At 35.7% G+C, this 23,653-nt stretch overlaps 1 protein-coding gene across 1 annotated transcript in view; it reads right to left on the bottom strand.

Annotated features, from left to right (window-relative positions):
- The window catches only part of LOC141438914 (uncharacterized), a 75,616-nt gene extending 66,815 nt beyond the window's left edge, over nucleotides 1-8,801 (bottom strand). The window contains exon 1 of the mRNA XM_074102973.1: nucleotides 8,585-8,801. The gene's annotated coding sequence lies outside the window, so the exon portion shown is untranslated. The remainder of the gene's footprint in view (nucleotides 1-8,584) is intronic.
- Between the last annotated feature and the right edge of the window lie 14,852 nt (nucleotides 8,802-23,653).

Genomic DNA, 23,653 nt, shown 5'->3' with positions numbered 1-23,653 from the left:
ATTTACAGATGAAGCATCAACTTGTCAAGTCCAGTAAATTCGAGATTGACGGGTACCCAATCAACCCGCGTATTGACATGATTATAGAAAACAGAAGTACCTACCGGTCAATCAATAAATAAGGTAATATTTTACTGTGTATTAACCTGTCAATTGTGTGATTAAATGTATGTCATTTGACATTATCGATCAGTTTTGTTACTTTAGTAGCTACATCATTAATCAACACAAATTATTCTTATATAAACATATAATCGTATTTGAAAAATGAAAGAAAACGTTTAGATAAGAATGACCTAACGACAAAAACATAAGTTTTAAAAATGCCTAAAATGACCGTTTTCTACGAACCGCCAAGTGCCCTCGTTGCCATGGTTACGTCCCCTGGACAACTCTTTAAAACCATGACTTTATACTCGTATGTAGGTATATTTTTTGTAGTTAAAATTGATCGAATTGATTGAATTGATCACATTCTCCACCTTCTTTACGGCATTCTCTTTAACCCTGCAACTCCTCGCTACCTCAAAGAGCGATTTGAGTATAAAAATAGTCGTTTAGCTACCTAACTTCTATTCGATGCTCTCAGAACTTTCTCCTAACCGTGCCTCTATCTAACGTCTAATTCTATGTACTTATTATATTCTTATACTGTCCAGGCTATTCGGCTGTGAAATTCCTTACTGATTGACTTACGACGCGCAAAATCTTTGTCACTATTGAAATCTATGCTTAAAGAGCACTATCTGTCATCTTGTAATAATAAGCTTATTATGATATATTTTTTTATTTGTTGCTGTTTATCTCACTGCCAATATTTATTTTAGACGTGTAATTATGTACGTTATAATTATGTATGTATTTGTAGATGTATTTTCGTTGCGTTTTAATTTTCTGCCAAATGAAGTGACAATTGGAGATGTCATGATGGCCCTGTGGCCGCTATGTTTACCATAAAGTTTGTCATACGTGATTTGTTGTCAATATTTCTATGTGCATATCAAAAATATTTATAAATAGGTAGTATATAGGTACGCAAATTATGAGATTAATAGTATCCAAATGTTGTTAAAACCTGAAGTATCACCACTGTAATATGAACTGTTTCTACTACAAAACAGTTTCAACCAAATATCTGTAGGTGAAATTAATATTGATATGAAATTATTTCTTGTTCTCAGAGGAGGCATGTGCCCAGCAGTGTGACGTATATATCTGGGATGAATGGATGAAATTATGTATTTATGCGGTTGCATTTAATTTTAACTTTACAATTATATATAAATAAATTACTTATGTATGCTTACCGATGCAAAACTTGCCAATACACGAGAAACTATATACGGCGCCGAGTATAGCAGCATAATTAAAAAGAAACTCTGTCACTATTGTCTCTTGGCCAATGGGACAGAATAACAAACAAGAAAAAAATAGTTGATCCAAACGTTCGTTTAATACTACTACGTATTAAAAAAACGGCCAAGTGCGAGTCGGACTCGCGGACGAAGTATTCCGTACCATCTATACAACAATCATTAGGCATTAGCAAGAAACGGCAAAAAATCACGTTAGTTGTATCAGAGCCCCCCTTAAATATTTATTTTATTCTGTTTTTAGTAATAATCTGTGAAAATTGTGTCTAACTATCACGGTTCAAGAGATACAGCCTGGTGACAGACGGACGGACAGCGAAGTCTTAGTAATAGGGTTTCCCTTTGGGTACGGAACCCTAAAAAGTTCATTTTAAGTAGTCGTTACTAATTTTCACGGTTCAAAACCAAATCTTTTTTAAATAGAGTAAAGCAAAACAGACAAGGGTTGCGCCTGTCTGGCTGTCCATTTTCCAGTCAACCTCTATAACATAAAACATTTTAATCAGAGTATTTCTGGGCAGTAAATATACTCCTTTATCCTCTATTTATATTGAAATTTGCTTTAACATTTAAAAAAATACATAAAATAGGATCGTAGATATTTTGTGTGAATAAAAAGCAGAGTTGAATGTTGAAAGTCGTAAAAAAAATTGTAAATGTAATGTCGTACAGAATTCGTTTTGTTTGGCAACGGATGTGTTTGCGTGTTTGTGGTTTTGAGAACTATGAAGATTACGGTCCTGGGTTCGATCGCCCCGCCCGGGCAGATATTTGTATGAATAATACGAATGTTTGTTCTCGGGTCTAAGAAGTTTATTATGTATTTAAGTATGTAGTTATCTATATAAGTATGTTTAACCGTTGCCTGGGTCTAAGTCAATTGGTATCAATTGTCCCTTGATATTTATTATTATTTGGTATGGTGACTGTATCTACGCTAAGTAACATCTGAATCAATCAACTATTCAAGTCCTTTCCGTATTTATTTACGTAATGAATACAGGGATATTTTCTAGACATCCTCAAAAGATGTTTTTTACATGTCAATGGTCCATCCATCAGGGTAGGTTGATTCAGTTTGGATCTCCCAGGATTTAGGCTGAAAGAGCGAATTATAGCCGGTCATATCTTTTGTATGGGAGACATTATGGCGCTTTTCAGGATGTCGAGAGAAGTATTCATTTCTTTCTGTAGAGTTTACGTACTTAGAATAAAGCCGAGCTTAGACTTGCTAGAAAAATCGTGCAAGTTGCATTACATTACCGTTACATTGGCCATTACATTGGCCGTAAAGCCAACGAGTTTGTAGTGGTCAATCGAGTGCCGCAATTAAATGCAACTTGCACGATTTTTCATGCAAGTCTAAACTCGGCTTATCAGTATAAATGTGACATAATTAGTTCTGATCCATTTACAGTTGGTTTTATTAAAATTCAGCAAAAACGTCGTAAAATTAAATCGACCTAGTGCACGTCCAAAGCCTCACATTCGCGTCAGCAAAGATACGTACCCACAGTCAATGTAAAATAAAATAATAAATATTGTAAATAAAAAAAAATAAAAAAAGTAATATCAACCTGGCTCCAGCTTGACTGATTTTTTTATTATATTGTGTTGAGTATGCAGTATAACAAATTTGAGATTTATATGTTAAAAGGTTATATACAGATAAAAAAAAATAAAATGTATCTTGTAAAAAGACCCCCAATAAGATGCAATATTATATAATACAATGACTCTTTATTTTACACATTTATAGTACGTGTGTGTTAAAGAAAACAGGCACACTATTTTTAATTGTTGTTATTGAAGTTGTGTTAAAATACGAGTAGGTGCTTGTGATGTATAGATATCATTTAATAATATTCTATCTGTTAAAATATATATATGTATATATTCCTCGTTGAGTTTCTTGCCGGATCGAGGTCTTTCCTAATCGGTGAAAGATTATTTTTTGACATTCATAAGTGCTTTATAGCCTAAATTGAATAAAGATATTTTAACTTTGACTTTTATTGTAGCAACAACACACCTCATTATGTATAAATCACAGCCGTTTATTACGATTTCTGAGATACAGCCCTAAACAGAAGGGTTGACAAACGGACGAACAATAATAGAGTTCCGTTTGTCACCCTTCGGGTACGGAACCCTAATAATTTCACGCATTATTAGCCACTTGCTAAACCCTTGTGATAAGCAGACAGATAGACAGAGACAGTCGAGTTTGCGCAATTGGTCATTGTCAAGAACCTCTCTCTGTGTACGGAACCCTTTAAACGAAGTACAGTCAATGTTATAAACGTGTATACCGGGTGTGGCCTGTAATACGAGCGAATAATTAAAACATAGATCATACTTCACAAACCGAACAGCATTAGTTCAGCGACTTTTAAAAATAATGGAGTCTTTAGGTTTTCCTTTTTCAATACAAATTAAATACTGCTATCAATGTACGCCATCATAGAATACAACTGACGTCGCCTGTCACGCTACAAACATCAAGCATTTTGCTTTACATTGCTTCTTAGAATTAACTTTAAAGTGTAATAAAAGTGAAAAAACTAATATATTATTATATTTATATTTATTTACTTAATGTTGTTCATTTTGACGAGTACGATCTATGTTTTAATTATTTGCTCATATTATAGGCCACACCCGGTATAATTACCAATATGTCGAAAATACCTATTAACTTACACTAAGTAACAATAAAATCGGTATTTATATTATATTTCCGTACAGATATTTTATTACCTCGACTGCACTTCTTCGTGCATGAAAATCTCAATAAAATATCTGATCATTATTTAGTTTTTTTATATGTCTCGGTTCATAGGCACGCATCAAACATTCATAATATCTACATTTGAGATATCGAAGCTTAAATTTGCTATTTTCAATCAATCAAATTTATGTCACATAAACCTCGATATTATAATTGTGTACTACAATACCATTACACATCTCTTTCTACAAAACTTCAGATACAAGAAATTAGGTATGCCGACGAGTGGAGCGAAGAGGAGTGTTAGGTAAGTACAACTGCGACAACCGACCGAGCGAAACGAGCGCACCGCGACAAGACCTTCGAAGCGCCAGATCCAACATAATCTTAATCTACGCCATTTTTCGATTAACTGAAAGGTATATTAATCTCCGGGATTAGGTAATAGTTAGTATACAGGTTTGGAGATTTTTGATCAAAAGTTATTTTGGAATTTAAAGCTTTCGGTGAAATAAACATTCGGCGTTTCAATATTCATTACGGTCGCGGGGGTCTTGTAAAATTCGGTCTTTTGTAGGACCAATTCGCCAATGTCTAGTAAAAGAGAGTTTTCGAGTTCGCCCGTTATTCGGTGAAATGTGCTAAGGGAAAAAGAATCTGAATATAACCTACACGTAAACAAATAAGGCTCTGTTAATGACGTAACAGAAACGAGTACTTGGCAGTCAAACTTATTTTTTTCTAAGGAAAAACAAATTCTACAACTGAATTAATTAAAAAGAACAAAGAACTTCAAAAAAAATTTTAAACAAAAATGTACCGACTACATAAAAACCATGAAAATAATTTTCTACCAGTCTGAAGTCGGTCGGTGCCTCAGCACGAGCCAGCAGGAGTGGACCTATAGTCATGTACCTCACCTACGCACTTTATATTGGGCTTCAATCACTCCTGCTGGCTCGTGCTGAGGCACCAACCGACTTCAGACTGGTAAAAAAATATTTTCATGGTTTTTTGTAGTCAGTTCAATTTTTGTTATAATTTGTTTTTCACGCTCTTTAGTTTAAATAATATAAGATACAATAGTTTATTATCAACTGCTCGTCACCTTTTACGAAAGATTGCTTTTTCCGATGCAGAGACGTTCATTATTGAGGAGTCCTGGTGCTTCACCACCCGTTTTACCATTACGAGGAGCATAAATTACTTAGCAAATGTGTCAAAGTAATTAAAATTTAACCCGTGAAATACTTGTTATCGAGTAGTCACTCCGATGGTCAACTGTAGTCTTCATCATCAGTTCCACTTCACCAAATGATGATTTTCAAGAGCAAATGCACGAGGTACTACTAAATATATACAATTTACTATACGTGTCCCTACAACATTTAAAGAGTTCCCTCGATTTCCTTAAGATCCAATCATCAGATCCTGATTTGGTGTTTATGGGACCTAATTGAAGACATTCCTAGACGAACGCAAAAAAAAAATTCAAATCGGTTCATAAATGACGGAGACAACCGAATTGATAACCTCCTCCGTTTTGAAGTCGGTTAAAAAAAAGATAAACCCTTGAAAGTGAGCGAGGTTGAAAACGGAAACCTTTTTATTACTGATTAATCTTAAGAATCCCAAACAAAAAACAAAAATCAGCCCTTTAAATTACCTAAAACAAAACTTAGAAAAATATGGTAAAGCGCAATTTATTTTTAAGAGAGAAAAAGAATTGTCCTAAAAGCTTGCCGCAATGTAGGTGAATTTCGTTTGTGGCATTCTCTTTATGGTCACTAATTAGAATCACCTTCAGAGAAAAATGTATACTCGTACATTCTCTGCAGTACGAAAAAGTTTTTTAAACAAAAACCTTTCTAAGGATCATCATCATCATCATGTCGGGAGTACGACGTCCAGTGTTAGACACAGACATAGACATGTCATCATTTATTCATTAAACAATACATGGTTGTGTTTGAATGTCTTACAGCTAACAATAAAATAAAATAAAATACATCAAATATATCCAACAGTTATACTCTATCTATACATTTCATCAAATATTTCGTCAATACTGTAAAAACACCCTCTCAATAAAAAATATTTTAACTTAACTTTAAAAATATTATACGGTACGATACCCTTTGGCTCAACAGGAAGTTTATTAAACAACCTTAACAGTCTGGTTTCTGGTACATTGTTTCGTCTATTTTAGACCTCGGGCGAAACTTGATGTTGTTGTATAGATGTCCATTGAAAAATTTCAGCGTTTTCGTCTATATCTTCTATAAATTTGGATATGGTGTATGTCTTGTCCTTTCCGTCGAATTTTCTGATAAGGTCTTGCGCACAGTGAAAAGTATTTGACAGGGTCGGGGTAGAAGGTGCTTCGTCGTCGTTTCTGGTTTTAGGCATCGTTTCGTCGTAACAGTCAAAAAATAATAATTCACCTTCGTGGTTAAGATCCGTTGTCGTCGTCGTTCTTCGCTGCTTAGCCAAGTCAGTGGCTACTTACTGTTTTTTAAACTTTCACGAACGTATTGGTTCCTTGCGGAAACCACAGAAATTCCCGGTGACGAGCCCCCAAAAATGTGGGAACCAGTTCGTGAATGAAAGGAAGCAGTAGTTTGTAGTTGCCTTTATTGGCCAGCGAATTTGAAAAAAATGATTACAAATCGTAAAAAAATACGTTACAAAGGAAAACACAATAAACACACACGTCTGTTTACGTTCTTCATACGTCGTCAACTGCCATAAATGTCGAGATGTCATTTGTTCTTCACTCAAACTCAGTATTCATTCTTCGTTCAAATTCAAACGTACGTCATCTCATCACGCTTCAATACACGCATACCACACTCCACACTCATATTTCTGGTGCGCGTGAGTACACGAATTTCTTGTTCTTCATATGTTTCAAACTTAATTTTTTGTTTAACAAATTCAGTGAGCAGTATAAGAACGTATAGACTAGGCACCGTTCTAGGCACCGTGTTGGACATAGGCCTCCTTCATTGACCTCCGGTTGCCTCGGTTGGAAGCGGCCTGCATCCACCATGATCCCGCGGCATTGACCAGGTCATCCGTCCATCTCGTTAGTGGACGTCCTACGCTCCGCTTACCGATCCGCAATACCGATTACTAAGGAAGTTGGTGTAAAAATATACTTAATTGTAAAAAGCACTTTTTTTACAAACGACAAGACATAAGCTGATCCTGATAATGTGACGTTTCACAATATTTTATTTTAACACAAGCCGTTACCCGCGACTCCGTCCGCGTAGAATTCAGTTTTCACTATACCGCGGGAACTACATAATTTTCCGGGATAAAAGCTATCCTATGTCCTTCCCCGGGACTCAAACTATCTGTATACCGAATTTCATCCAAATCGGTTCAGTATTTTAGACGTGATGAAGTAACAAACGAGCAAACCGACTTACAAACTTTCGCATTTATAATCGAGATAGCGAAATCTGTTCTTAGGAACCATGGCGTCGATTTTAGATTTTTTCATCAAAATCGATTAAGCCGTTTTTGAGATACTGAACTTTGAAGTGACGAAGTCGGGGGGTTTAACACTTTTTGTTGGTTAGGTTAGTAAGACTTATTAAAATGTAGTATAACCGAATCAAAGCTGTGACTAAAATTTGAATCAAAATTTCCGCTGAAAGCCTTTACAGGGGCGTTCCCTCTTCTAACTAACCATAACTCCGTGAAATATTCCTGAATAATTTGATAGCACCCTGTGTTACTTCAAGTAGCCGTTGTTAATTAGATCATTATACTCATAGACATTTACTGTTAATTATGAAAATAAAATAAAATATTAGTAGATTATGAAAATTACAGACTTTAAAACTTGAACAGTCAAGTTTAGTACTGATTAAAATATGAAATTTAATTCAAATTTATACTCTTAACCGTTTTTAAAAAAAAACTGTAATTTTCATAATCTACTTAATTAATATTACAAAATTTTACGAGGTAGGTAATCATGTGCAAGTAACATAAAATATTCGTAACTCTCTCTAAGTACACGGCGTCAAAATATCTAATTAAGAAGAATCCTCAAAAGTAATATATACCAAATAAATTACGCAAATTAACCTTTCGACGAATCTAAGAGTTTTTTATTACGTTTTTTCAATTTTTTTTTAAAGATTTTTATTATTATTTTTTTATTAAATTATTTTTAAAAAGGACCTAAATAGATTAATTTTATTTTATATCACGTGATACGTATTTTTTATTTTATAGAACAAGACTTGTTCTGGATTATGATTTTCATTCCACGTAATAATAAAATAAAATGAAACTAGTAGTTAGGTACTTTTTAAAAAAATTGAATAAAAAATAAAAATAAAAATTGATAATATAGATATTTACTGATAATACTTGAATTACACGCATGTAAAATATTAATTAAAAATCCAATTAAAACCCCTTATCATAAAAAAAATTAGACACTAGGTACAATATTTACCTATACAAGGAAACGCCTCACCACCGTCCCACTATCATCACTAAACTGTCACACATTTCCACTTTTTTTTAAGTATTACAACTAAATTCCCAACAAGTCAGAACTACACTTCACCAGATATAAATATGAACACAACCCGTGCCTCCTGGGTCGCCGCGTATATCATCCCTGAAAGTTTTTGAAAAAAATCGCCTCTTTACTCCGCACATCCGCTCAGCTCGAGAGCTGAAGCGCTACTGAAGTTAACACACCCCTCCTGCGAGTTTGAAACACACGTTACATTTTCTTGGAATCATAGCAGATGTTATCATACATTACCGGTGAGATATCAAGCTGGGATGAGTAAACAGAACAAAAAGGTTAATGTAAGGCGTGCGTGATAACTTTTTTATAATTGATAGATTTTATTTCACGCTTTATGTTACGCTGGTAAATTGTCTGATCGTATTTAGTGCAATTTCCTTCGTGATGGAACATAATTAAGCAGTTGTACTCGTATCATGATGTTTAATAATGGTTGCTTAACTACAAATGGGTAGGTGAATGATTCTGCAGAAATATTGTATGCTATGCAAGTCATTTCAGAGTATTTTTGCACACACAAACACACACATAGGTACTTAAAATAGAAAAGAAAGAAAGAAAGAAAGAAGACATTTATTCACTTACACAGAAGACACACATATATAGCAAAATTAACACAAAAATAGATTGCACAATGCTTGGTTTTTTGTTTCAGTTGAGTTTGTCTTGTTACGGCCTCCCTTGAGAAAGAGCCCGGACTGAAAACCAGTGCTGGAAATCAAAACCAGCATTTGCTGAGACTGTCACCCATTATCAAGACTTATTCTATGCTCAATTCTACGTATTTTTGTCTCTTTGCTTATACTATGGCAATAATGAGTTATTTTATTTATTATTCGATGTTTTTATGTTCCGATTCTTAATAATTTTGATTTACTCATCACGAGCACGCATCCTGGGATGATGAGAAATTGTTTCGCTTTCAGCCCTAAGTAGATAGTTGTAATCCTACCGGCTGCGCCATATAGAAGTGCAATTTCGGACACTTAATCAAACTACAGAGTTCAGTACATGACTGCCAGCTCCTCTTTTCAAATGTACCCATATGGTTATAATTTTTTTTAATGTTTTATAGTTTTATTATACTTAATTTAAAATATTCGCTCTCTTAGAACACATTTCTAGTGGAAACATAAAAACCCTTGCCACATGGAAATTGCTTCTTCACTAATGATAATCGAGGGCAATTTATCGGCGAAACAATTTTCATTTAGTAAGGCGGTACTAAAACTTAAGCCAGTTTTCAAATGATGATTAACACGAACCTCTACAGTGAGGTTTTGGTGCTAAGCATTTTCTTAATAAAATGCATAAACTCAATCTGTTTACATCAATTTAATTTGTAAATCCATGATTTAATGTACTTGTTTATTATAAAGCGAGCTGTCGGTAGGCCTCCAACAAGATAGAGCGACGACCTGGTTAAGATCGCGGGATCGCGGTGGATACGGAAAGCACAAGACCGGTCTGAGTGGTGTGCCTTGGGGAGGCCTATGTTCAGTTTGCAGACTTACGTTTGGAATATATTTAATTTCATATCATAAACAAAAAATGTTGACGGTCGATTGAAATGAAAACTTGATTTTATGAATTTTATGAAACTTGAACTTGTCTGTCCTTAAACTTGTACTCTTATGTGCGGAAGAAAAATGTCTTAGTGTTTTCCGCTATGATAACTAATTACTCAAAATTTTATAATAACTACAATCCAGCCAATATGCCATATACGAGTATAGCTACAAAGTTTTGACAAAGATAGTAACACAGCTGGTGAGTGCGTTTGGGTGAGTAATAAACTCGTGAGAACGCGTGGTAGCGAGAGTGCTCACATTTGCCGCACAAGAATAAGGGTAAATGGAGCTCTGTCTTTATGTCGGCGGACGATCGTAAAATCCGACAGATCGCGAAATTCCTAGGCATATGTGAAATGGCGCCATTTCATGAATTGGCTAAGGGACATCCGCCATATCGTTAAAAACTCACCGTTTAACGATTTGCCTAGTGACGTTTAGGGAGATCATGAAATTCCTAGGCATATCACGAAACGCCGCCATATCGGTTCCGACACTTTGCCGGCCGCTGCAGCGGCACGCTCGCTTCGCTCGCTCGGCTCATCCGTTGTGGTCACAATTCATACTAACCTAACCACTCCTCGCTTCGCTCGTCGTACCTACATTTTTATTTTTTTCGCCATATCACGATGTGCCCGGTATAGAGATAGGAATATCGACTAATGCGTTGCTCTAATCGATCTGCGGTATTCTTTCTCAGGCACATCGTGATATGCCTGGCCAACTTTCAGGCATATTTCATGATATGCCTAGGAATTTCGTGATCTGGCGGATTTTACGATCGGCCGCCAACATATACATTCATCTGGATTTTTTTCAGTCCATCCGTGATCACGACACTGTAGGCGTTCTAAGATCAGAACACAAAATTAGAGGCGAGAGGAATGTCTCGTAAAAATATGACTGATTTTACTCCAAAGGACTTTACATCATTCTGATGTTGACGACCGCGACGGAGTCAGGTGACCCACACTGTCTAGTATGAACTTAAACGTGGGAAGCGGTCGTTTGCATACGGTAGTGCCTCATATCCATACTAATATAATAAATGCGAAAGTGTGTGTGTTTGTATGTTTGTCCGTCTTTCACGTCGAAACGGATCGACGTGATTTTTGGCATAGAGATAGTTTATGCGCCAGAGAGTGACAGGGGCTACTTTTATCCCGGAAAATGCACAGTCCCCGAGGGAAAAGCGCGCGACAGCCGAATTCCAAGCGGGCGACACCGCGGGCAAATCCTAGTTAATGTATAATATTAAGCTGTGGGTCACGTGATCCCGTCGCGGTCGCCAGTCGCGGTCGCTAACGTCGGAATGCTACTTTAAGATGTAATTAGCATTAATTTCATATGTACACAATTTGGTGTCGAACTAATAACAAGTTATTTATTACTAAATGTAGAGTCATTCACGATGACGCGTGCCGTGGTTCTTATTACAATGTTGTTAATGTCTAATTTTGACAAAATCACGCGTCTTCCTGGATGGCAATAGGTATACCTACACTCAAGATTCTTACCATCAAGAGCTGAACTGTATATTGAAAACCGGCACAGCGGCTTGCCCTTAGTATGGCCCTTATTGCTTCTTTCGGCACTTTTTCTTTTCTTTCTTTCTTTTTACTTTATAAGATTACCATGTTTGTTCTATTGTTTTAACTTTTCTTGTCGTGCCAAATTCTGGCAACTAAAATTTTTAATTTTTATATTCTTATTCTAATTCTGTTGATTTTTGGTAAGCAAAACACGTTTTATACCAGGGTAAGTGTCTCCTTAGCAGACCCTTCCCGCATTGAAGGGAAATGTTGTATTAATATTCTGACATGGCAAGCGAAAATTGCGTATGCTTTCAAGGCGATAAGAGGTTAATAGGATATCAGATCATAGGGACGACTATTATGTACTTGTTGATCGACATGTCCTGCGAGTATCATATTATACATAATTATTATAAATACTTGCTGAGTCGATAGTTAGTACTTGTCTTTATCAGTATTAAATAAATCATTGACATGACAAATAAATTAAATTGTACCTGGTTTTTGTTATAACTATGCTATAAATTTTTCTTTTAGATTGTTGTATTATTAACAATGTCCGTCGTGATTGTACTTACACTTGAGGCTCAATCCTTATATATGTGGGAATGAGGGTGGATTAATGTTAGAATGATTTGATGTAAACGAACGACTGAATGACTGAAGACTAATGTGGAGTGAATGAGACGAGCAAATGAGTGAAGAGGATGAGTTTTGATCGGGTGATCCTACGTGCTAGTTGTGATGTTTGTTGTTTCTCTTGTTATCAGTGTATTCCATATTTTTTTTAATAAACTTTTTACTTTTTGGTTTAAAAGTTTGTTTACCTTCAAACGATCCCACATATATGCATTAAATTTTCGATAGCAAACGAAAAACTGATCAATTGCGTGTAGTGTAGCGTTTCGATATTTTTCCAAGCTCTTATACTTGTCCTGTTTGTTTTTGGGTCAATTCTTGCAAATTCATTTTGATCCACTTCCAGTGATGGGATGGACTTGAAATTTTGTATTCAATATTATGTAAAGTAAATGACAATTGATGTACAGTAAAGTAAACTGAATCACGTGCCAATGTGGAACCTTAATGTTACTAATGTCATGATGACATTTGCTAAAGAAATCACAGCGAAATTGATTACGAAAAGGTTCCACCTTGGTACCTAATTCAATTTCCTCGACTGTACCTATATATAACACACACAGTACTGCACAGTCAACAAAAAAAAGCATAGAATAATAACTTTGTTTTTAACAAAAAGTTATTTTAATGGACATTTTCATAGTGTAGCCAACAATGCTTATATTTTAAGTCAATTGTGTTTGTTTCCAAATAATATACTTTCTTTGATCAACCATTACTACTTGTGAATTTGGAAAGCCTACTTAACGTGCTAACTTTCCTTTGAAATTTGAAATAAATGTACCAGGTACTGCCGTAAGTTTTTTCACGAATCAAAAAATAAACATTTAACTTTCACTGGAAACTCTAGTCAAAATGTGTACTCCGGAGCTTAATATTTGGCAAATTAATCCCTAATACAAAAAATGCCCAGTGTGGATTGGGAACTAAGGTTCTTTTTAGATATTTTTCTTCACCGTAAAGCTCGTAGTAAATTTCAAATATATTTCGTACATGAATTTCGAAAAACTCAGAGGCGAGATCGGATTTGAGCCCACGACCCTTTGCTTGAGAGGCCATAGGACAAACCACTAAGCCATCATAGCTAATGAATTCGTGACTTACGAAATCTTTACTCTGTTGTTACTTTAAGGTAGCATTCCGTTCTTAGCGACCGCGACCCGCGATGGCGACCAGACGACCACGCGACCATGGTTGTTTCCACCGGTCGCGCGACGCGGTTGCGGCGTTTGTTTAGTGCTCCATATAAATTCATACTAAGCAGTAGGTCGCGCGACCCAGTCGCGGACGCGCGTCGCGGTCGCGCGTCGCTGTCGCTTAGAACATAATGCTACCTTAATTCCATCCTTATCTTCTTATCTTCACTTACCCCTCTTACCTTTTTTTCTAACCTACCTTCTACCACGGCATTTCGAAAACAGAACCCTAAAAGCCAATCCCCACGAAAACCAGCCTCCTGATCATATCCGTGGGCCTAGAAAAAATATTGAAATGCCTAAGAAAATAGTTCCCGGGCGAATGAGTATTTACGATCGACATCGGACCGATATGTGAAAAAGGTGCCTACCCTACTTTACATAAATAGTCCTTCGTAATTCTCTTTGAATTTGACGACCCAGTTTATCCTACTGGATCAGCCTGATCAGGTTTACAGTTGAAATATTCATCTTTATCAGGGCTGTGGTAAGTGACAGATGTTACTTTTACTTTAGCTTTGCGACCTAGATTTTGTTATCGACTTCAGAGGAGGTTTCTGATTGGGGTTTTTACATTCTGTTTGAGATTTTTGTTTTATTGGAGAAACACGACGTGGGTGCAGAAAAGTATTACCATATTAACTAGCTGTAGCGTGCGACTTCGTCTGCGAATTAATGTAGCGCGCGCTCGGAAAAAACTACACAATTTTATAGGATATCACTATCATATGTCCATCTAGGGTTGAAATTATCTCCATACTCAAATACATAACAGTTGGTTAAGCATATTTTTTTTTATTTTTATCATGAAATTATAACAAACAATCTACTCTCATTTACATGATAAGAATTGTTGTTTGTCCATGCAACAAAAACTTTTATATTTGAATTATTGATATTTAGTAAGTGGATTAGATAATGACTGTGTTACTTTGTTAAGTAATCAAAATGTATTAGTACTATTAGTAGTAGTTGTAGTAGTAGCAGTAAAATTTCTTTATTGTATAAATAGGAAATACAGATAGATTACAAAAAGAAAAGTAGAAAGTACAAAGGCGGGTAATGTTATTATGTGAGATATGAGTGTGTAGGTCATCATCATCACCATCATGTCAGCCGAAAGACGTCCACTGCTGGACATAGGCCTCCCCTTAAGGCTCTCCACTCAGAGTGTGTAGGTAAATGTTTTAAATTAAGTTAAACAAATAAATTAAATTTAAATATCATGGGACACTTGACACCAATTGACCTAGTCCCAAACTAAGCAAAGCTGGATACTAGGCAATGGATAAACATACTTATATAGATAAATGCATACTTAAATACATATTGAACATCCAAGACCCGAGAACAAACATTCGTATTATTCATACAAATATCTGCCCCGGTCGGGATTGAACCCGGAACCTCTAGCTTCGTAGTCATAGGTTGTAGTCGTAGGTCAGGTTTCTCAATGAAATGAAAGGTCGTCAATGAAATCTAACAAAGAAAAAATAAAACATAGTACTTGTAATAAAAAAAAACCTAATAATCCTACTTAACTACCGTAGGTTAAATTAGGTCATGAGAGGTTGAAAGTTTAATAGTTGCATGCATGCTCTTCAAAATTAAGTGCTCCAACCACAAGCGTAACCCGTAATTACTTCTAAATAACGACTGTTTATCAAACGATAGGAAAATTATACATCCGTTAAAACGTATACCTATTTCACATTCTAGAGCTAAGGTTAACTAAAAGACCCCCTAACATCACTGTAAAATCTAGACAATTAACCCGAATAATTTTTTTTTTAATCTTTAATTTTATTTTCTTAACTTTGTTTTACTAGCTTTAATAGCTGCGAGAATTGTAACATGATTTCTGTTGAGGAAAAATTTATTTGTGCCAAGTTTCTTGCGGCGCAATCTTCTTGGCAATAATGGTCTTTGCGAAATCTCTGGTAGTATAAAAAATAAACATGTAATAACCTAACCATAAAAATTTCACTTTTAATACAAGCTTTTTTGCTGATTGTACTTTTTGTTGACTGTACTTGCATTGTCACTCAAACTACATTTACATACTAAATTTCAAGTCGATGTTATTACGAGTAACTGTTAAAGAGTTCCGTCCTGCGGATACGATTATTGTATTGTCACGCGATTTACATAAGTATTTTAAATTTCAAGTCAATCTGACTACTGGAAGTTGGTCAAATTTAACTTGCAAGATTTGATTACAGACAGACAGACAGACACAGACATACAGACAACGGGACAGGTGAAACTAAATAAAAGCTTGTAAAATAGGTATCTGCGGTCCAACCCAATGACCAACAGAATTAACGTTTTGGTTTTTGAACTCCTAGTAAACTGCTAACCCAGGGTTAAGTAGTGTCAAAATGTATGGAAACTATCACCCGTAATCCATGGTTATAAATATAATTTTTTAAGCCTAGACCAGTGAGCGATTCTAGTTGATTTCCTAATTCTACAGTCGCAAATTTTGTTTTAAAATTTGTTAGTTGTGCTTCTCTGTTTAAAAAAAATCATAACTGACAGAAAGACGGCCAGTATTAAATTATCCAGATAATGTTGAACATGAAACTACATGTCAAGCTAAACTCGATTTAAGACGTGAGTTATCCGGATAAGCTATCATTTAATACTGTTGCATTTATGAACTTTTAGACTGGGCTCATTAAAAGAAGGTTTTATACAAACGCAACCAGCGTAAAAGTAAAATATAATCAAGCCTCCTCCCGATTTTGAACTAAATAATTCCAGGTTTTCAGTTATTTAATTAACACTTGGACAGGAGATTATAATAAGGGTGGTAACTTGTCTATTACAAAAACAAATGGCACACGAGAATTTCATAGACAAAAATGCCACTATGTTAAAAGTCAATAAAATCAAACAACGAACGTCACTGGTAAATGTCACGCAGACTATGACACGTGGCTATTCTATGCAATGCTCGTGGCCGGATTTACGATTGTTCAGTGTTTTCATCAGCTGACACAGTGCCTTGCAGGATTACAACGCAATATTTTCACATTTCAAAAGTACTGTGGAAGATTTTTGAGTTGTTCAAGTTTTAAAAGTAGAAATACTTGATTGAGTATTAATATCCCATTCAAAATTGGCTTAAAAGTACGCGCAGAAATAAAAGTTGGTAATTTTTATTGCTTATATTCCTTCACGGTAGGTGGGCTTAGCCCACTGGGCTTTCATTATGGCTATCTTTGTTTTCTTTAACTCTGTCACGCAAAATCAATTGAACGGATTTTGATTACTTGACACAGGATACCTTTATTTTGGAAATTGGCACAGTTCCCGGGAGATAGAGATAAACGAATTCCTTGTTTAAAAAATCCAAAATTAAGGTTAATAATAATAAAAATAATCCATTTATTCGCACACATGTCCATAGATGGCATAGTAATATAAAATCTTACAACTATGTTACCTATGCTGATTTATAAATAATTCCATATTAATTACATTAAAATAAAAAAGTAACGTTTATACGGAAAAATACACTTTATTATCTCTTTTTACGTCAAGTGCTAACTTTTCCTTAATCTTTGTAATTTGTTCAGAGCTAATTCATAACAATAATTTTCATCACAAAATTCACCGTTTAAATTTTAAACATTAATTTACAACGAATTTTTAGCATCAAATTATGACCCGATGCAATCAATCTCTCAGACTTCCAACAGTGCACATTTACCTCTAAGCTTTAATAGTGATATCGTCTCTTTACTACACTGTTCACACAGAGAGAGACACAGTGTGCGTAGTAGGAAAACGTTTGTTGGATTCTGTGTATAATCATACTGGGATTTCACCCCATGAACTAAGTCGCGAAGCTTAGCGTGCAGGTAAATAGCATGGGTAATTGGAATTTGATAGATTCCATGTTCGCATCGTGTTTTAAAATGTTGCTGTTGAATTTTCTGCTTGTCTGGTAAAGGTTTATTTTGGTGCAATATTAACTGTGTAATATTAATTTGAAAAATGAGAATTATAAAGGGTCAACTCCTTTTAAATCGTTACACTATACAATAGAGTATATTCCCAACGCTATACTGATACGACTGTTACCGGTAGGTAAAAAAGGTAAAAAGGTAGGTAGGTAAAAAGCTCCCACATACACCAAGCAAATTTCATCGAAATTTTTAGAGCCGTTTCTGAAGTGTCCCCAATAAACTACTATACTATTAATTAATGACTATAGTCATTTTAATCTCTGTACTAGTTGTTAGTAAAAAATCTTATATCTTTACACGAGCAATTCTTGTTTTTTTTTTAATTGGGGACACTTCAGAAGCGGCTCTTAAAATTTCGATGAAATTTGCTTGGTGTATGTGGGAGCTTTTGGGAGTGAACAATCGATCTAGCTTTGTTCTATCTCTGGAAAAACACTTATTTTCTATTTATAATTGGTATTGATCACTTTTTTACAATGTGGTCTAATTCCAAAACCATTTCGAGGAATAGGCTTATTAAATCATTTTATAACAGTTTTGTAAAAAAATACTAATTGATCGTGTGTATATTTGCAAAATAACGTTTGACCTTTGTTTGACTTACATCGTAAATAAACGTAATATAACTAAACCGCCTAATTCTAACATTGCCAGGTGACAGAAGACACTACGTTTTTTTAAATAATTGTGATGGGCAACGAAAAACGTAGTTTTTAACGCCATAGCAATTATGGTTAGCTATAATTCCGGTAACTTCTAAATAGGGTAAAAAAAATTAAAACGAAACTAAAACCAAAATCCTTCAAATAGGTGTCTTAAATTTATATAAAAATGAACGCCTATTTTATGAAAAAAAAAAATATAAAAATAAACATTGTTTTTTTAAGACCAATGGCAACTGTTTTTTTTTGTGTGAAATTGTTACCCGCAATAAGATTGGTAATTTTGATAGCTTGGCCATTTTAAAACAAAGGCAAGATTTAAGTAGAAAAAAAAATCTGCCAGGTATTGTACTTTTTGTCTGCAATTAACACCACTGTTGGTTACCCAGCTGGTCGGTGAATGAAGCCTAAGGGGCTGTTTCCATCCATTGATTAGTGCTAACTGACGGTTTAATGTGATGCCGTCTCCGTCTATTCGAACAAAACAAATAGAGACGGCATCACACCTAAGCGCCAGTTAACACTAATCAATGAATGGTGAAACAGCCCCTAAGCATATTAACCCCCTGTTTCACCATCCATTGATTAAATTAATTTGACGGATAAATGTGATTCCGTTTCTGTTTGTTTTGTTAGAATAGACGGAGACAGCATCACATTTATCCGCCAAATAAAATAAATCAATTGAATGTGAAACAGCCCCTAAGTATATTAAAGACATTGTCGAATCTGTTGAAGTTAATATTATGAATGACGTTATCCGTGGCGTTACCATCTTGTCTCATAAGTACTTAATGCTCGGAGATAACTCTGATAGTCGTAGGTATTTCACTTCCCTAGTAAAACTTTAAATTTGAATCACGTCCAACAGTGGCCCCGCGTTAAGTTATCTTAATTCTGGTTGCTTGAAAGCCAACTACTATCAGCTATGACGTTAGACTTTGGGATTCACAGTAAACAATACAACAGCGCACTTCACTTTTGATCGTAAAGATTAAACTAGTTGAACTAAAACCATTACTTTGCTCACCGCGACCACGCGGCGCTTGCTTTGCGCACGTGATCGCGGGTGAGCAAAGTAATTGTTTTAGTTAATTGATATGGCACTCCGCAAAGTAACGCCTGATTCAATAAAATAATTAGTTGAGTGGCACCTAGATATTTGTAATACAACGATAATCAAGGCGCAAATCAGCCTTCCGCGCAAGCACCACGGATATCAGATGCTCCGTGGTCAAAATAGACCAAGAAATAAAATAAAAAAGTAGTAAAAATATCCCAATAAAAACAAGTAAATAAAATGACCTAGGTAGTGTCTTTGGCCCTTAAAAATGACTCAGCCCCCGAAAGAAAAACTGCTCAATGTCAAATTTCTGGTTAAACATAATTTTGAAAGCCACTTGCATGGTTGCCCTCAACTCCCATTGATAACGTCAGTGCATCTAGTAGAAGACCTGCCTACGCATCGTCTCCCGTTTCGTGGTCGCCACTCGAAAACTTTTCTTCCCAACGGTTATCTGTTCTTCGAGCGATGTGGCCTGCCCATCGCCACTTCATCTTAAATATTCTTCGAGCTATGTTGACGACTTTATTTCTACGGAGAATTACACCATGTACTTAGTCTCAAATTGTCCTTAATCTTGGCTGGTATTGCTTTAGCCGCCTTGTAAGTAATTTGCGAACACCTTGAGGATTCCGTGGAAGCCAGTACAACAAGCAACTAATATTGAGAGACTCTTTAGAGAGGCTGTATGAAAAAAAATCGGTGAATCAAATGAACTCGTTAACTGTCAAAATCAAAAACTAATTGAATGTCATATTACGACAGCTATATTGTTGCTAATTTAAAATACGACGGCCCGGTTGAAATAATGAACTAGATAAGGTTTTAATAGTTATTTATGAGACTGAGACAAATTAAAAGAATTAAAACACTCGATGAGATATTATTATTTTATTTATGAAGATTTGCATATTGCTACGGTGAATGACCCACTCGCCCGCTCGTTTGCCCCTTATTATGTGAAATAAAATAACCTAACCATAAAAAAAAAACATTTTTAATACAAGCTTTTTTTGCTGACTGTACTTTTTGTTAACTTTCCTTGCATTGTCATTCAAACTACATTTGCATACCAAATTTCAACTCGATGCTATTAACCGTTGAAGAGATCCGAAGTAGATTATTGCATTGTCACGCAATTTACATAAGTATTCCAAATTTCAAGTCCATCACACTACTGAAAGTTGATCAAATTTAACTTGCAAGATTTCATTACAGACAGACAGACAATGGGACAGGTGAAACTAAATAAAAGGAGGAGGAGGAGGAGGAGGCTTGTACCTATTCAGGCTAGGCTGAGATGATGATGGTGATGTTGATGTACTGCCACGAGAATCATCGTGCATGTACAGTCAAGGGCAAAGATATCGACACGGCCAAAGTTACAAAAATATGTATACACGACTTTATGCACTTAACATTAAGGCCGTGTATACATATTTTTGCAACTTTGGCCGTGTCGATATCTTTGCCCTTGACTGCACAACTAGCTTTTGCCTGCGGCTTCGCCCGCGTGGAATTCGGTTATCGCACGCTGTTCCCTCGCGACCGCATTTTGCCGGGATAAAAAGTAGCCTATGTCACTCTCGGTCTCTATGCCAAAAATCACGTCGATCTGTCGCTCCGTTTCGACGTAAAAGACGGACAAACATACAAACACACACACTTTCGCATTTATATTAGTATGGATACCATCAACCAACGTACCATGTTTCATGTTTGTCTATTGAAATCTGTGCAAGCTGTTGTTGCCTGTGCACTATGCTGTATCTACTTTGTCTATACCTAGTCAGTTTATGGACGTCGCCGTCTCAGGCTTCGTTACCTTTCTTGTTAGATCGGACAACACTGCTTGGAGGATATCCGGTTCTCAGGAAAAAGTCGGCCTTTGTTATGTAGTGCTTGTGTTCCGTTACCTTTTAACCTCCGATGCAATAACCAAAAAAAAACCCCGAATTTGTCAATTTAAAGTTCAATATCTCAAAAACGGCTTAACCGATTTTGATGAAACATGTCTAAGAACTATCGCTAGATAATCTGCCTTCAAATAAAGAAAACTGCATTCAAATCGGTCCACCCGTTTAAGAGCTACGGTGCCACAGACAGACACAGACACACATAGCGGTCAAACTTATAACACTCCAGTTCCACTCTCAGTTTGCAGGTGGTAGGACCTTGTGCAAGGTCCGCCCGGATTGCTACCACCATCTTGCTCGCTAATCCTGCCGTGAAGCAGCAGTACTCGCACTGTCGTGTTTCGGCGAGGAGAGTAAGACAGCCGGTGAAATTACTGGCACGTGAGGTATCCCATCTTAGACCTCTAGGTTGGCAACGCGTCTGCAATACCCCTGGTGTTGCAGATGTTTATGGGCGGTGGTGATCTCTTACCATCAGGAGACCCACTTGCTCGTTTGCCATCCAGTCGAATAAAAAAAAAAAAACTCCTCTTTTTGCGTCGGGGGTTAAAAAAGGGTGTTATAAGTTTGACTGCTATGTGTGTCTGTGTGTCTGTCTGTGGCACCGTAGTTCTTAAACGGGTGGAAATCAGATTTTCTAGCGATGGTTCCTAGACATGTTTCATCAGAATCGGTACCGCCGTTTTTGAGATATTTATCTTTGAAGTGACAAAGTCGGGGGTTTTCCAACTTTTTTTTGGTTAGGTTATTAATATACGGTGTTACAAAAATACCCTTAAAACGGAAAGGGGGTTACTTGGTCCCTTACAAAGAGTCCATCAAACCACCTGTTGAGAAGAATCAGGCAAGAAACTCAACGAGGTATTTTTTTTTACACAAATTTACAATATTATTAAATGTTATCTATACACCACAAGTATTTAACACAGCTACATTTTTAACACAGTAGATTCGCTATATGGAGTAAAGGATCGCCAATGCGGATCGGAATTATTTCCAAATATACCTTCCTGTACATGATATAATCATTAATTTTATACCTAAAACGCCTTTAATATTAATCTTATAATAGGGAGCGGGAGCTCGCCTTTGATAGGCAGGAGTGGAGCAAGAGAGGAGAGGCCTTTGCCCAGCAGTGGGACACAAAAATAGGCTAATAAAAAAAAATACTAATTAAATTTATAATAGGTACACATACAACCGGCATTAGCATTGATGTCTGTAATGCCGGTATTGCCGGCTATTGCCGGTTGTATGAGTATAACGTGACAGCTTACTAGGGTTAACAATATTTAAAATATAATTATAGGTAATTTTGTACTACATACTACATAGTACTACAACGAAACGGCCAAGTATTAGTAAAATCCTCACAAGACAGGATTTTTACCACTTATTAAAACAAGTAATCTATCAATCTATAATATACTAGCGTTTACCCGCGGCTTCGCACGCGTAAATCATTAGATACATCAGTTGAATTGAAATTCCGGGATTTTATTAAGTTCTCGTGGTAATTCTCTAAAAATACACCGTGGTTTTCATTGACGTTAAATTAAAACAACCATGCCAAATTTCATGACTCTAACTAAACAAAGCGGTTGTTATTTCGAGATTTTATCCATATCCCGTGGCAATATCGGGATAAAAAGTATCCTATGTGTTATTCCAGATTTCCAACTATCTATATTCCAAATTTCATAACTCTAAGCCCAGTGGTTATTAGCTCGAGATTTCCCTCCCTATCCCATAGGAACATCGGGATAAAAAGTAGCCTATATGTTATTCTAGTCGTCCAGCTACCTGCATACCAAATTTCATGACTCTTAGCCCAGCGGCTGTTATTTAGAGATTTTATTCCTATCCCGTGGGAATATTGAGTTAAAATTATCTTATGTTTTAAACCAGGCTATAAACTAACTTTTTGCTAAATTTCATCCAAATACGTCCAGCGTGAAGAAGTAACAAACACACTCACTCACTCACTCCTCACTCACTCACAATTTTGCACATTTATAATATTAGTAGGATAATACCTTGAAACAAGCAGTTCTTATATATGTATAATATATATAGATTTATATATATATAATCAAAAATATGGGAATAGGACTCTATTCTTAACGGCGTAGAAGCGTGTTCAGATAAAACAAAGTTATAAAACATAAGAATTTTTCGTTTTTTTTGGTACAAGTTTTGCTTTGTCACCGAAAGTACAAATACTATTTAATGCGCACCACCACCAACACATAAAGTAAGCAATACCGAAAACACAGGTATACGAGTATACATAGAGATTTTCTAAGGTATGTAAGTAATAGGCGGCCTTATCGCTTCAGAGCAAAAGTACGTATTAAATAATAAGTCAATTTGATTAATTAGTAAACTACTCGTAATTAAAACAAGTGAAATTCAATCTGCAA

This window comes from Choristoneura fumiferana, chromosome 20 (genome assembly GCF_025370935.1).
Source record: "Choristoneura fumiferana chromosome 20, NRCan_CFum_1, whole genome shotgun sequence".
Taxonomy (NCBI): domain Eukaryota; kingdom Metazoa; phylum Arthropoda; class Insecta; order Lepidoptera; family Tortricidae; genus Choristoneura; species Choristoneura fumiferana.
Note: the sequence above shows the minus strand (reverse complement) of the source record. Positions and strands in the feature narration are given on the sequence as shown.